The 12767-nt window shown below is 42.0% G+C and overlaps 1 protein-coding gene across 1 annotated transcript in view; it reads right to left on the bottom strand.

The window, feature by feature from the left end:
- Adarb2 (adenosine deaminase RNA specific B2 (inactive)) overlaps window positions 1-12767 on the bottom strand; it is a 489843-nt gene that overhangs the window by 52168 nt on the left and 424908 nt on the right. The gene's annotated exons all lie outside the window — the stretch shown is intronic.

Raw genomic sequence — 12767 nt, 5'->3', positions numbered from 1 at the left:
AGCCAAGATCAGCATGGTCGCCCTTGAGATTTTTCCAAATGGCTGCATATGAGCTGCTGATAATTTATCTCATGGGAAATGGGAAGCTTGAAGCTCTCCCACTTTTGTGTAGGAGAGCCTTGGGGAAAGATGGGCATGACGGAGATAGGATGGTGACCTGCCACTAAAGAAATGACACAGGGCCAGCCCAGTCTGAAGCAGGAGGCAGCTGGGCAGCTGTGAGATTCCAAGGGAAGAGCAAAGTGCCCACAGCCCTGTGTGCCAATCACTTGCTCTACCCCAGAAATTCTGCCACCTGCCCTGCCCTCCATATCAACAACTGCATCTTCACCCACAGGTGAGTTAACGGGCATGTGCTGTGTTTGGGAGTGGGTGAAGGCAAAGGAAGGGTCCTGAGCCCGTCCCCACCCTGCAGACCCCTCAATTTGTCATGCCCATGGTGTAGGGGGAGACAAGGTACAAGCCTGAGGCCGGCCTGCCCTTGTTCCTCCTTCCTGTAGGAGAGCATGGCTGCCTCTCAGAACACAGGAGCCAGGTGAGCCGCTGAGCCAGGTCCCCTGTACCTTCCACTCCAAACATGCCCCTCTCTCTAAGTCCTCCAGGGCCCATCCATTTTGTTCTCAGAATGTAGTCCCATGCGCTGTGGAGACACCTGTCTTTCCCATTCTCTGACCTTAACAGAGGTTTGCCCTGCAATTCTGGAAAATTCTAACACCGTTGAAGTCAAGGCCCAGTGGCTTGGAACAATAGGGGATGTGTGGTGGGACAGGATGCAGCCTGTGGTTTAAGAGAAAAGCAGAACCCGGCTCAGGGGCCATGGCACAGGCCAGCAGGGCTGGGAGGCATTTGAAGTGCCCCTCCAGCACCACAGCTCACAGGCTGGTGCCCCTGTGTATTTCTGTGCAGGGATAGGCATCTCAGCAGCATTGAGGGCACAGCACAGTAGACTGAGGGCTTGTGGTGGCTGCAATAGTCACACACCCAGGTCAGTGCACTTGGTAGGCCTGGGGCAGGAGTCTTGTGCTATACCTATGGCAGATGCCCAGGGTCCAGGCTTGGCTCTGACCTCATAGTTTAGGAAAAACACATCTATGTGACATTTTGTACTTCCTGAAACTTATGCCTAAAAACAATGTTGTAAATCAATAACATCAGGAAAGATTGAGGTTCCCGCTTCCAGACCACATAGCTCCCACTTACTAGCCCTGAGAAGCCAGGGCACGGCTGGCAGGCAGCAGGAAGCTGGCAGCCAGATCTCCCCTCATTCCCTTCCCATTTCTGAGAGGCCATGGTCCCTTATCTCCTCCATGGGGTGCACAGGGACAGGCCAGCCTCCTGCAGCCCTGAACCATTTTCCTCCTTCCTGGTCTTTTCCAGGAATCACAATGCAGCTGATCCTTAGAGCTTAGGAAACCTTGAAAACCAGGCACTTTCATGATTTGGTTTCTAGAACTATGAAAGTACTTTGGCTTGCTTCTGGTCATATGCAACTCACTGAGAGATTCTGGCGACTCTCTGAGGACAGCCAGGGACAAACTCACTAAGTGCCTCAAGTTGTTACTATTATCTAAATGCTATTTGTAAGCCATAAGAGCAGAGATTTGGAGCACAAACTTATCAAGGGGCCAATTTTCTTTATCTCCCTGAGTCCCGGATTCCCACTCACAGAATGTGGTGCTGCCGAGATGCTCCCCTCCCCACCCCTCATAATGGGCTCTGCATTTTTACCTTTTCCCTTGATAGGACCAACTTTCAGGACAGCAGCTGGTAATTTGTTTATACTAACATGAAAAGGCATGGGATCCTTCATGATTTCCTTTTCATAGGATAATGTTCATTTCAAATCATAAACAAAGGAATCTTGCCAATGAAATGGTTTCTCTGCATTGATCGAAACCCAAAGAACCTTAAAAAACAACTTTCAAACTTCTTTTTCTTTAAACTATGATATTGATTACTTTTGTTCAAGACCCTAGAAAACCTCAAGTCAAAGTTGATTCTTTCTCCTGCTCTAATCAATCCATGTGTGAATGTGTATTTTCTCTTCACTTAGGGTAAATTGCTTGAGGGTAGTAGCTGAAATTTCCCCAGAATATTTTAAGAAGGAGCTCCCCAGGAGTCTGGGCAATTATATAGATTGCCGGGCACAAACCAGTCAATGTTACTGACTCAAAAACAAATCTGATTTTCCAGGCACTACAACCGCATGTTGAGGGATGGTGTCATACCATACACTGAGCAAACTGCTGTTGGCTGGGTTCTAGATTCTATGCGGTGAGTCGTCAGTACAGAGTAGTGGTTTAGCAGCTGATTTCTCTGGTAAATGTGAACCATTTTTTTTTTTTACAAAGATGATATGTAAATTGAGGGCACACCAGAGCAGACTTTTCATTTTTAATAAGAATTACTTCCTCCGATGCAAATAGTGCTGAGCATTTCAGAAGTTCTTTATATGTTCTTGTTCCTCAGACTTGAAATGTTCTCCTTTGAGAACTTAATTCTAACCCTCAAATAACATCTGCCCTCTCCTGCCCTACACACAGTTTGGATCTTCCTTTGTGACATGATAAGAGAGACAGAAAGGAAGATAAGGGATGAAGATCAGAGGAGAGAATGAGGAAGAGAGGCAGGGAGGTGCAGGCAAACATCTACTCCCTTGGTTGCCATCAATGGAGGGTTGGTCCGCCATATGCATTCAGTGAGCCTCCATGGTGGCTGGTGGAGCAACATTCTCCTGCTTCTGGAGAGCTCTGGCAGCTGGGCTAACTGTCCATTTTCCTTCCCCACTTAACAAGGCTACCCTGCACACTGCTGCCTCCTACCCATTAATTCATTGCTCTCCTTCTGGCTTCTCTTGGTAATCTCCATTTCTGAAAAGGACTCAGGAGTTGGGTTGGGCCATCCTTGTCCTGTGTCCCTCTTGATGGTGGATTTGGCTTCTTGGTGATCTCACAAAGCAACTGGACATGTTAGTCACAGTTATACTGCTTTGATAAAAGCAAAGATAGAAGTCAACTAAACTCCTGTGTTGTCTTCCCCAGGAAAAGTTTAATAGCAGATGCAGTATGGCTGCTGCCCACCCCCTAAGTTCTGGCAGCCTTGTGGCTCAGCCATTTACTGGCTTACCTCCTGGCTGTGGGGCCCGAGACCGTGCTGACAATGGTTTGTCAGCAGGACCTAAAGCTTCTGATAAGGGGGACCAGCCAGCTGCTCACTCAGGTGCCTGGGAGCCATTTTCTATGTGGACCATTTTAAAGTGTCACGTGGACAGTTATGAAACAGTTAATGAGGAGCCACCTTGATGGAGATATCATTTTTGCAGACTCCAGCTTCATTAAAGCAGGTGTTCAGAGCAGTGGGAAATAAAATCTCTAATCATTTCTTCCTGTGTTTCAGTGATGGGGGGACACACGTAGCCCAGCTTAGAAACAGGCAACTCTTTGAAACAGGTACAGTTGCTCTTGAGGTCCTGGCCTGGTTCTCCTCTCTTGATGCCATGGAGATTATAGCTGTAGAAAAAATAAACTGCTTTCCTTTCACCCCTCATTAATTCTCAACCCTGCTTGACTCCAGGCTCTGTCATCTTCAGTACAATTATGTGGCTCAAGAAATGCATTATTTGCTTATTCACTTTTCATTAACCCCACTTCCTCTGCGCCATCACCATGCTAACTAACACGGGAGAGACCAGGTATTTAAGATGTGGTCCTATCCTGTGGCATCTACTTAGGGACATGATGCAGAGACAGAAATGTGTACAAAATAAGATATTGTGTGATGAATATCACTTAAGTGCTACACACAGAATGTCACTAGCATCGACACAGAGGCAGACAGACAGAAAGAAGACACACAGAGATTGCTATTTAGATAGATTTTGGAAATTTGGTGTGTGGCATGTGGTATAGGAAGAGGCACCTGAGGTGGAGTGACGATATCATCCAAAGTTGTGGATGGAGAAAGGCACAGGTGTACTTTTGGGGACAATGAAGTCTGTTTTGGTACCAGTGGGAGATTTGTTCAGAACAGTGGTGGTGGTTCAGCTTCAAAGTTAGGTAGAAATTGATTGCGGAGGGTCGTGAATGCCACCCTGAAGATGTTGCATCTCATGCAAAGGGCATGGGTAGTTGTTAACTGGGACTTTGAGCAGGACAGTGACATTGTTATCAGTGAGAGGATGAGTGGAGGGAGATGCCATAGTAGGAGATGAGAGGGGTTGTTGCAATGGTTTAGAGTCTGCACATTGTACAATGAGGACTTGGAAATTCAGGCCCGAATGGGCAGGGTGGAGGCAGTCAGAGAGATGACCCTGAGGACTGAATTAATAGAGAGCGAGAGCGAGAGAGAGAGAGAGAGAGAGAGAGAGAGAGAGAGAGAGAGAGAGAGTCAAAATAAATGCTTAAGAATTACATGTTAAAAATAAAAACTTTAAAAATTTTTTATGAAGAACGGCCAAATTCAATGCCGACAGTCTTAATTTGGGTGAGAGGAGAAGGCAGACATTGCTCATTATTGTTCCCCTCAAAGCCCATGGAGAGTGACTTGATGGCACTATCAATTTTATGAGTTGGAAAATAGAACTTGGCAGTGATAGAAAAATATAAGCAAAAAAGTATTAGGAACAAAGTCTTTATTAACTAGCATTTAAGTAGGTGATTTTTCCCTTTCACTCTCCCATCCTACAATTCTAGTGTGAAAATATGAAATTTTCATGGGGGGGCCCACAAATATCATAAAGTGCTACGGTACATGCTCAATCCTCAGATAAAGATCATTCCTTTTGTATTGAAATAAAATGATTTTTCTGGTCTTACGAGCATTCGTCTCCATGTGTGAATTTGTGGTATTTGGAGTAGAAGCATCCTGTTACTGCACAGAAATTCATGACATTCTCCTTTCCACACATTGGTTTCCCACATGAAGACCCTTGATTCCCGGGGTGGGGGGCAAATGATCGTTGCAAGGGGACCTCAAAGCTGCACCTCCCCCATGCTTGTAGATGCCATAAATGATGATTTGTCTAAAGTGTCTTAGGCCAGGCTACCTGAAAGCAGAGGCTGAGTCTGGGGTTCTTGGACATTGATTTATTGAGAGAGTCGGGAAAATAGGACAAGTGAAGAAGAAGCTGGGCAAGAAGGAGGTTTTGAGCAAATCTAGGCAGAGGCTGTCCTCATAAAAAATTCTGAAATCTGAAGGACACCTCAGAGTGGTCCTGCCTCAAGGCAAGGTGGCTGAGTGTTTTACACTCAGTCCAAGTCTGCTGCTGTGTCATTTCCAGGGGTGCTGGCTTCTGTAGTCCAAGGGCTATTCTCAGAAGGCACTTGGGCAGCTGGGAAGCAGGCACGGGGTCTGGGGTGGTACCAACAGCATCCACCCCAGCGTGTTAAGATCCTGCAAATGACACTGTTCTAGAAAAAAAAATGCAAATTTGTCTGGAAGCCTCTCTCAACATATAGTAATTATTGGCTATCTCTTTTCTCATAAATGGCATAAAACTAATAAGAGAGTAAAGCAGAACAGCATGAGAAATGATCATGCAAACCAAACATACTGATTTCTAGAAGATATATAGAAAAAGTGATGAGAGGTCCTTCTCCACCCAAGTACCAATCCTAGCTAGTTTTGTAGCTTTCACTGAGCCTTTAAGTGGCAGATGGTTTCAAGGCTATTCACAGTGTTCTGGAGCATATTAAAGTAAGGACGACCTCAGACTGTTGCCATCCAATGCCTGCATCATGGATATTATCCACCTGAGAACACGGGGAAGGGAGTAAAAGAAGGCCCTAGGTTAGGAATGTAAAAAATCCTAAATAAAATTCTGTCCATCAAACAGCAGAGGAAAACAACAGTACAATATAGGCTTATTCCAGAAATGTGAAAATGGATTACATAAAAAAATAAAATACAAAAATATGATCGTAATCACAGACACTGAAAAGGCATCTGATAAAATTCAACCACGACTTTGGATAAAAACTCAATAAAGTAGAATAAAGGGATTTTTTTTTTCCAACATGAGTTTACACAAACACACACACACACAGCATCATGCTGGATGGGAAACCCTGGAGGGATTTCTACTACATCCAGGAAAATGCCAAGACCATCACTATAACTCCATTGTGCATCTGCTGAAGCTATTAACCAACATAACAAGGGGAAGAGATTAGAAGTATAATAATGGGAAAGCAGCGGGTAACGACAGCATCAGCATCGTCTGAGCACACTCTGATCATATAGGTGGAAACCTCAGGAGAGCCCAGTTGAAATACTGTTAGAGAGTTCAATAAGGTGATAGAGAACAAAGTTAATATCCAGAAATCAATAGTCTTCATATGTACTCCCAAGAACCAGAGGAACTATAAAGGAAAAACAACCCCGTTTACAACAGCAACAAACAAAGTAATAGGAATAAGTTTAACAAGCAATGAGCAAGAACTACAATGAATAAAAATTTAAATCCCTGGAAGGATGCCAACAGTACTTGAACAAACAGGAAGACATGCTACATTCTTAGGCAGGAAGATCTGACAGCATGAATTCTTTCCTAATTGATGTAATAAGATTAATGTGACTTCAAAAAAAATAAAAAAAAGCGATAGTGTTTTGGACCAAGATGCCTGGTTCAAAAGTGTAGCTTTGTTTTGTTACTTAATTTTGAACCAGGAAAGCCAATTCTAAAGTGAAACTCAGAGAATTATGGGAGAACAGGGATCCAGTGGGTCACAAGGCTCATTGGTACTGCCATGTGACTTGGACAAGTACAACAAAGAGAAGTCCAGACATCAGCCCCTACACAAGGAGGAATTTAGAACAGGACAAAGGTGGTAACACTTCAAATCACCAGGGCAAAGAGAGACCATTCAATTCATCCATTTCATAACTGAAGAGCCATTTGAAAAGTAAAATCCAATCTTTATCTTACACCATCTAACTGGGATGAATGCCAAGGAGAGCAAGATTTAGATGTTTAAAAAAGGGAGAACAACACATGAACCTTTGTAGCAAATTTACTCATAACTTCCTAAACTTGGAAGCAACCAAGGTGCCCTTTAGTGAGTGAATGGAAAAATTAGCTGTGGCCCATTGGGACAATGAAATACTATTCAGCACTAAAGAGAAATGAACTGTCAAATCACAAAAAGATATGGGGAAAATTTAAATGCATATTTTTAAGAGAAAGAAGCCAATCTGAAAAGGCCATGCACTGTATGTTTCTAACTGTATGGTGTTTTCGGAAGAGTGAAACTAGAGAGACAGTGAAAAGATCAATGGCTGTTGGGGGTCATTGAGGAGGTATTAATAGGCCCAAACAGAGACTTTGGGGCAGCGAAACTATTGCATCAGTGCATGAAATTAGAATGATGGATTATACTTTTGTCCAAACCCCTAGAATGTACAACACCAAGAGTGAACCTTAATGGAAATTATGAACTTCGATTTAAAAAAGATCTATATCTACTAGAAGAAAACGAGGGATAATCTCTTTATAACCTTGATGGGGAAAAGGACTTTCTAATCATAACTTAAGATCCCAAAGCAGGAAAATTGTTAAATGCAAGTGAAAAAATATTTCTGCATAGGAAAAAAAGTATCTTAAAGGCAGTAAAAAGGCAATTAAGAAAACTAGGAAAAATTGCCATTTAAATCATAGACATAGCAGTATAACTAATATATAAAGGACTTATAGAAATAAAAAAAATTCCAGTAGAATAATGGGAAAAGGCTAACTAAATAATTTGGAAAAAGAAAATAAGTGGTTCTTAAATATGTGGAAAAAATTTAATTTTGCTGATAAAAACAATTAAGTTAAAATGCAGAGAGACCCAATTCTTATCTATCAAATTGGTAAATATCCAAGTGTTTATTAATGTACATTTGGAAAGACAATGGAAAAACTTTTATAAGTGGTGATCAGGAATGTATATTGATAGAACACATTTGAAGGACAATGTAGCAGTATCAATTAGACTTATAAATGGAAATTTATTTTATCCATATATCTGTGTATGCATGAAAATGATTTATGTAGACATACATTTACTACTGCAATGTTTGTAACAGCAAAATAACATAAACAATCTAAGTGTTCATCAATAGGGGATTCATTTATAGCCTCTGTATATTGGAACCCTGTGGAACTATGAGTTGAGAAATTCTCCAGTTTATAGAAAAATTCCTAAGTTATGTTGTTAGGTGAAAAAAATCCAGATGCAGAAAATGTGTGTAATATCCTGTCTTTTGTATTAAAAAAAAGGAAGATAACAACATACAGTCATTTCCTTGCACATATATAAAGAAACTGGAGGGGCACCTGTCAGTCTGGGATTTCATCCTGCAGGTATCCCATGTTAGCCTGCCATGTCTGGACAGATGCTGGTGGAAGACACAGACTCCCGGGTCAGAGACAAAGCATGTTATCCAGTGCAGCAGGCAGCACCAGGAGCTTCAGGTTAGATTTGCTACCCCTCCGTTTGCCTGGTTGCACAGGATGCTGCATGGGCAGTGGGTTTGAGTGCAGCAGAGGGGACAATGAGCTTTGGAACTCATGGCCTTCTGGGAGGGGTCGGCAAGCACGCCTGCTTCTTTCCCAGATGGAATAGCCTCTCATCCTTCAAAGTTGCTTGCTGCAAAAGCAGCCCTAACAAGTGTTCCAGAGAAGAGTATTCAGGCCTTAAATCCTTGTCACAGCCACAAGAAAGTGTGGTGATGTTAGAGCTGGTGGCCGGTGTCCTCTCTCAATGATGTCTGGGAAATATCAGTGATTAGAGGTGTGGGAAGAGGGCGAGGGGAACAGGAACAGGTGGCTTAGAAGGGAAAGCTTTACTGTATGCTGTTTTTTTTTTTTAAAGAGAGAGAGAGAGAGAGAGAGAGAGAGAGAGAGAGAGAATTTTTTAATATTTATTTTTCAGTTTTTGGTGGACACAACATCTTTATTTTATTTTTATGTGGTGCTGAGGATCAAACCCAGCACCCCGCGCATGCCAGGCGAGCGCTCTACCGCTTGAGCCACATCCCCAGCCCAACTGTATGCTTTTTGATAAAACAAAAGTACAATAAAATGACAGTTAAATAACATCAATAGTAAATCTTCCTTTTTCAAAAGATTGGAGCTTACAACTACGACAAATAATATATGATGCAAAGAGATGGCTATAAATAAGCCTTGTGAATAAAGGGACGACATGTGACTAGAAAGAAGCGTCCCCCTGTGTGAGTGGTAATGCCTTTCCAAGATGAAAGAGGATTTGTCAGAGGACACCTTTTAGCAGTGTGAGTTCCCAGTCTACAGAAAAGTTTGCTTTGACTTCAGGTGTCTTACTTTTGAAACACCCCATGGGGCCTTTGTGTGACATACGAGAACCAGTGAGATCCTAAATCTGCTGAGAGACTAAGTTTATATGGCAGTTAGTGAAAATGGGTATTCCAACACAGATATTTTTAAACATCTTTATGATGTATGGAGGTAATTTAAATTGGGGAACCCAGGTAAGTCACTTCTAACAATACTTCAGTTGGGCTCATGAAGGAAAGGCTTTACGACTTTCCCCCTATGGGTGGGTCTAGTTACACCTGTCACTCTGAGATGGGGATAAAAACAATGGTTGGATCGGGTGTGGTGGCACATGCCAGCACTTGGGAGGCTAAGACAGGAGGATTGGGGGTTCAAAGCCAGCCTCAGCAACAGCAAGGCACTAAGCAACTCAGTGAGACCCTGTCTCTAATAAAAATGCAAAATTGGGCTGGAGATGTGGCTCAGTGGTTGAGTGCTCCTGAGTTCAATCCCCGGTACCAAACAACAACCACAACTACACCCAAACAAACAAACAAAAAACAATGGTTGTTTTGAAAATAACCCCATCAATGAATGGGCAAAGGAACTGAACAAACACTTCACAGAAGAAGAAATATGATCAGTCAACAAATATATATATATATATATATAAATGTTCAATATCACTAGCAATTAGAGAAATGCAAATTAAAACTACATTGAGAATTCATGGGATGGGAATGGGAATGATAGTAGAATGAACCAGACATAACTTTTCTATATTCATATATGAATACATGACCAGTGAAACTCCACATCATGTACAACAAGAAGAATGGACAGTTATACTCCATGTGTGTATGATATGTCAAAATACATGTATAACAAAAAGGAAAAAACAATAAAATAAGGGCTTTTTGAGTACTTGCTATTTTATGAGTGCATTATGTCATGCCTGCTATGATTTGTCCCCATTTTAGAGGCGATAAAACTAAAGAGTGGGGATGCTGAGTAACTCATCAACTTTGCTAACTGAGGTGTCTAGGGAGGAAGCAAAACATGACAGATCATGCAATCTTTTGCTGATGTCAGTGAGCCTTTTTGTAGGGCCATATTCAGAGTGATTTATAACAGTCTGCTGAACCAGCAGAGTGCACTGAACATAGTTAGAAAACAACCCAAACAAACTTGATTTGATTTTTCTTGTTGATCATTCACATTTATTTTGTTCTCCTCCCCTGGTCAGCTAATATTGATTCTTATGCTTATTTTTTTCATCGTACAAAGGATGTCTAGTTTTATTGAACATTTTTTACAAGTCAGGCACTATGATAACGTTTTATACTTACTACCTTTAACAACTAGTTATTTTTATTGTGGTGACAACACTTAAAATGAGATCTGTACATCCAACAAATTACTAGGTGCACAGCACAGTATTGTTAACTGAAGCACCATGTTGTACAGTGGCTCTCACTTGACAGCACTGAAACTTTATGCCCCTTGACCAGCAGCTCTCATTTGCCCTCCCCTCAGTTCTTGGCAACCACTATTCTACTGTCTCTATGCACTTGACTACTTCAGATTTCATATACAAGTGGAATCCTGACCCAGCTTATTTCACTCCGTATAATGTTCTCAGAGTTCACCTATGTTATTAAACATGGCAGAACTTCCTTCTTTTTTTTAAGGCTGAATAATATTCCACCATATGTATGAACACCATTTCTTTATTCCTCCCTCTGTCCCTCTGTCACCTTGGCGGCTGTGACTTATGCTACAGTGGATATGGGGGCTCTTCTCTCTTCTTAGGTAGCAAAGTCCCCTTGACATTGACTGATCTCATCAACTAAAGTGACTGTTTCCATGCAGTGGTCACTTTGGACATTACATAAACTGAAAACTCCCCCAATTTCTGTTGTTTCCTCACTCTTATTTCCAAGGGTCTTCCATCCTTAGGGACAAACTGGGGGAGGAAGGAGGTGGAAGCAGCCTATTTTAGTTTATTTTGTGCTCTTATTACAGAATGCCCCAGAGTGGGTAATTTGCAACAGACATAAACTTATTGTCTTACATTTGTGGAGGGTGGAAAGTTCAAGATCCAGGGGTAGACATTGGGGAGGGACATTTTGCTGCAGCATAACATGCCGGAAGGGCAAAAGAGAGTGCAAAAGGGAGTGAACCCTCCATTCCTGTGACAACACCCCCACCCCATAAGAACAGTCTGAGTCCACTCTCAAAAGCACATCCTAGAGACTTGAGCATCACTTGAGGGTCCCATCTCCCAGTGTTGTCACCGTGGCAATTAAATCTCGACACGAGGTTTGGAGAGGACAAACGTTCAAACCACAGCACAGCACAAAGCTCTTACTTGAATGATTTGGATTTGGCAGATGCTGGACCTTTGTTGGACTAGCAAGTGTTTCAAGCTGGATTCTTCTCTTACAGGCACTTTCAGTTTTTTAGAGCATCCCTTCCTCCCCTCCCCCACTCTGGGGATTCATGCCTGTGGTTGGCTTTGATGCAGGTGAATGTCACTCTCTGGCTGGCCTCTTGCATTGGCCTTTTTAGTCCCAGAACTGGTCAGTCCCGTCCTCTAATGACACCATTTTACCTCCTTCCTCTTTCTCACCAGGGAAATTACTTTTGGGAGAGAAGATGACTAGTCTGGCAGCTGTCAATCTGATGCATGGGACTTCCAAGATGGTGGGTGCTATGGTTTGAATATTTGTGTCCCTCTGAAATTCATGTTGAAACATCATCCCCATAAACAAGAAGTATCAAAGGCGTGACCTTTGGAAAAGGATTAGGGCAAGAGGGTTCCATCCTTCTGAGTGGATTGTGTTGGCTTGAAGGGATTGGAGGGAACTAGCTAGGTCCTTTTTGCTCTTCCATTTCTTTGCTATGTGGAGACGTGATGTACCTCCCTTCTGGAGGACAAAGAAATGGGCACTTCTTGAAAGCAGAGACTAGGCCCTCAGCAAACATTGAATCTGCTAGCACCTTGATCTTGGACGTCCCAGCCTCCAGAACCATGAGAAATAACTTTCTGTTGTTTGTAGATTATCCAGTCTCAGGTATGTTATTATAGTAGCACAGGTGGACTAAGACATTTAGCAGATCCTCAGTGCACAATCCCCCAGCTCTAGGAAGAAAGTACACCTATTTACTTAATTGGAACTTAATAAGTAATTCTTAACCTGTTTCTACTCTTTGAATGGAAGTTTCATTTGATATATATATATATATATATATATATATATATATATATATATATATAATATTATTATTCATCATATCTATCTATCTGTCTAATTAGATAGATTTTGGAGGGAAACATTAACAAATTTCTAAGAATAAAACCAAACATAAAATATATCAACCTGCACCAAAGAAATAAATCCCCAAATTACAGAATCAGAGACAGAAAGGGATGATTTTTTTTTATCATACATGTGGACTGCCTCACGGATGTGATGTATAATTAATTCTA

This window comes from Marmota monax, unplaced genomic scaffold (assembly GCF_021218885.2).
Source record: "Marmota monax isolate L192 unplaced genomic scaffold, Marmota_monax_Labrador192_F-V1.1 WCK01_AAM20220418_F8-fsc00071, whole genome shotgun sequence".
Lineage (NCBI taxonomy): Eukaryota > Metazoa > Chordata > Mammalia > Rodentia > Sciuridae > Marmota > Marmota monax.
Note: the sequence above shows the minus strand (reverse complement) of the source record. Positions and strands in the feature narration are given on the sequence as shown.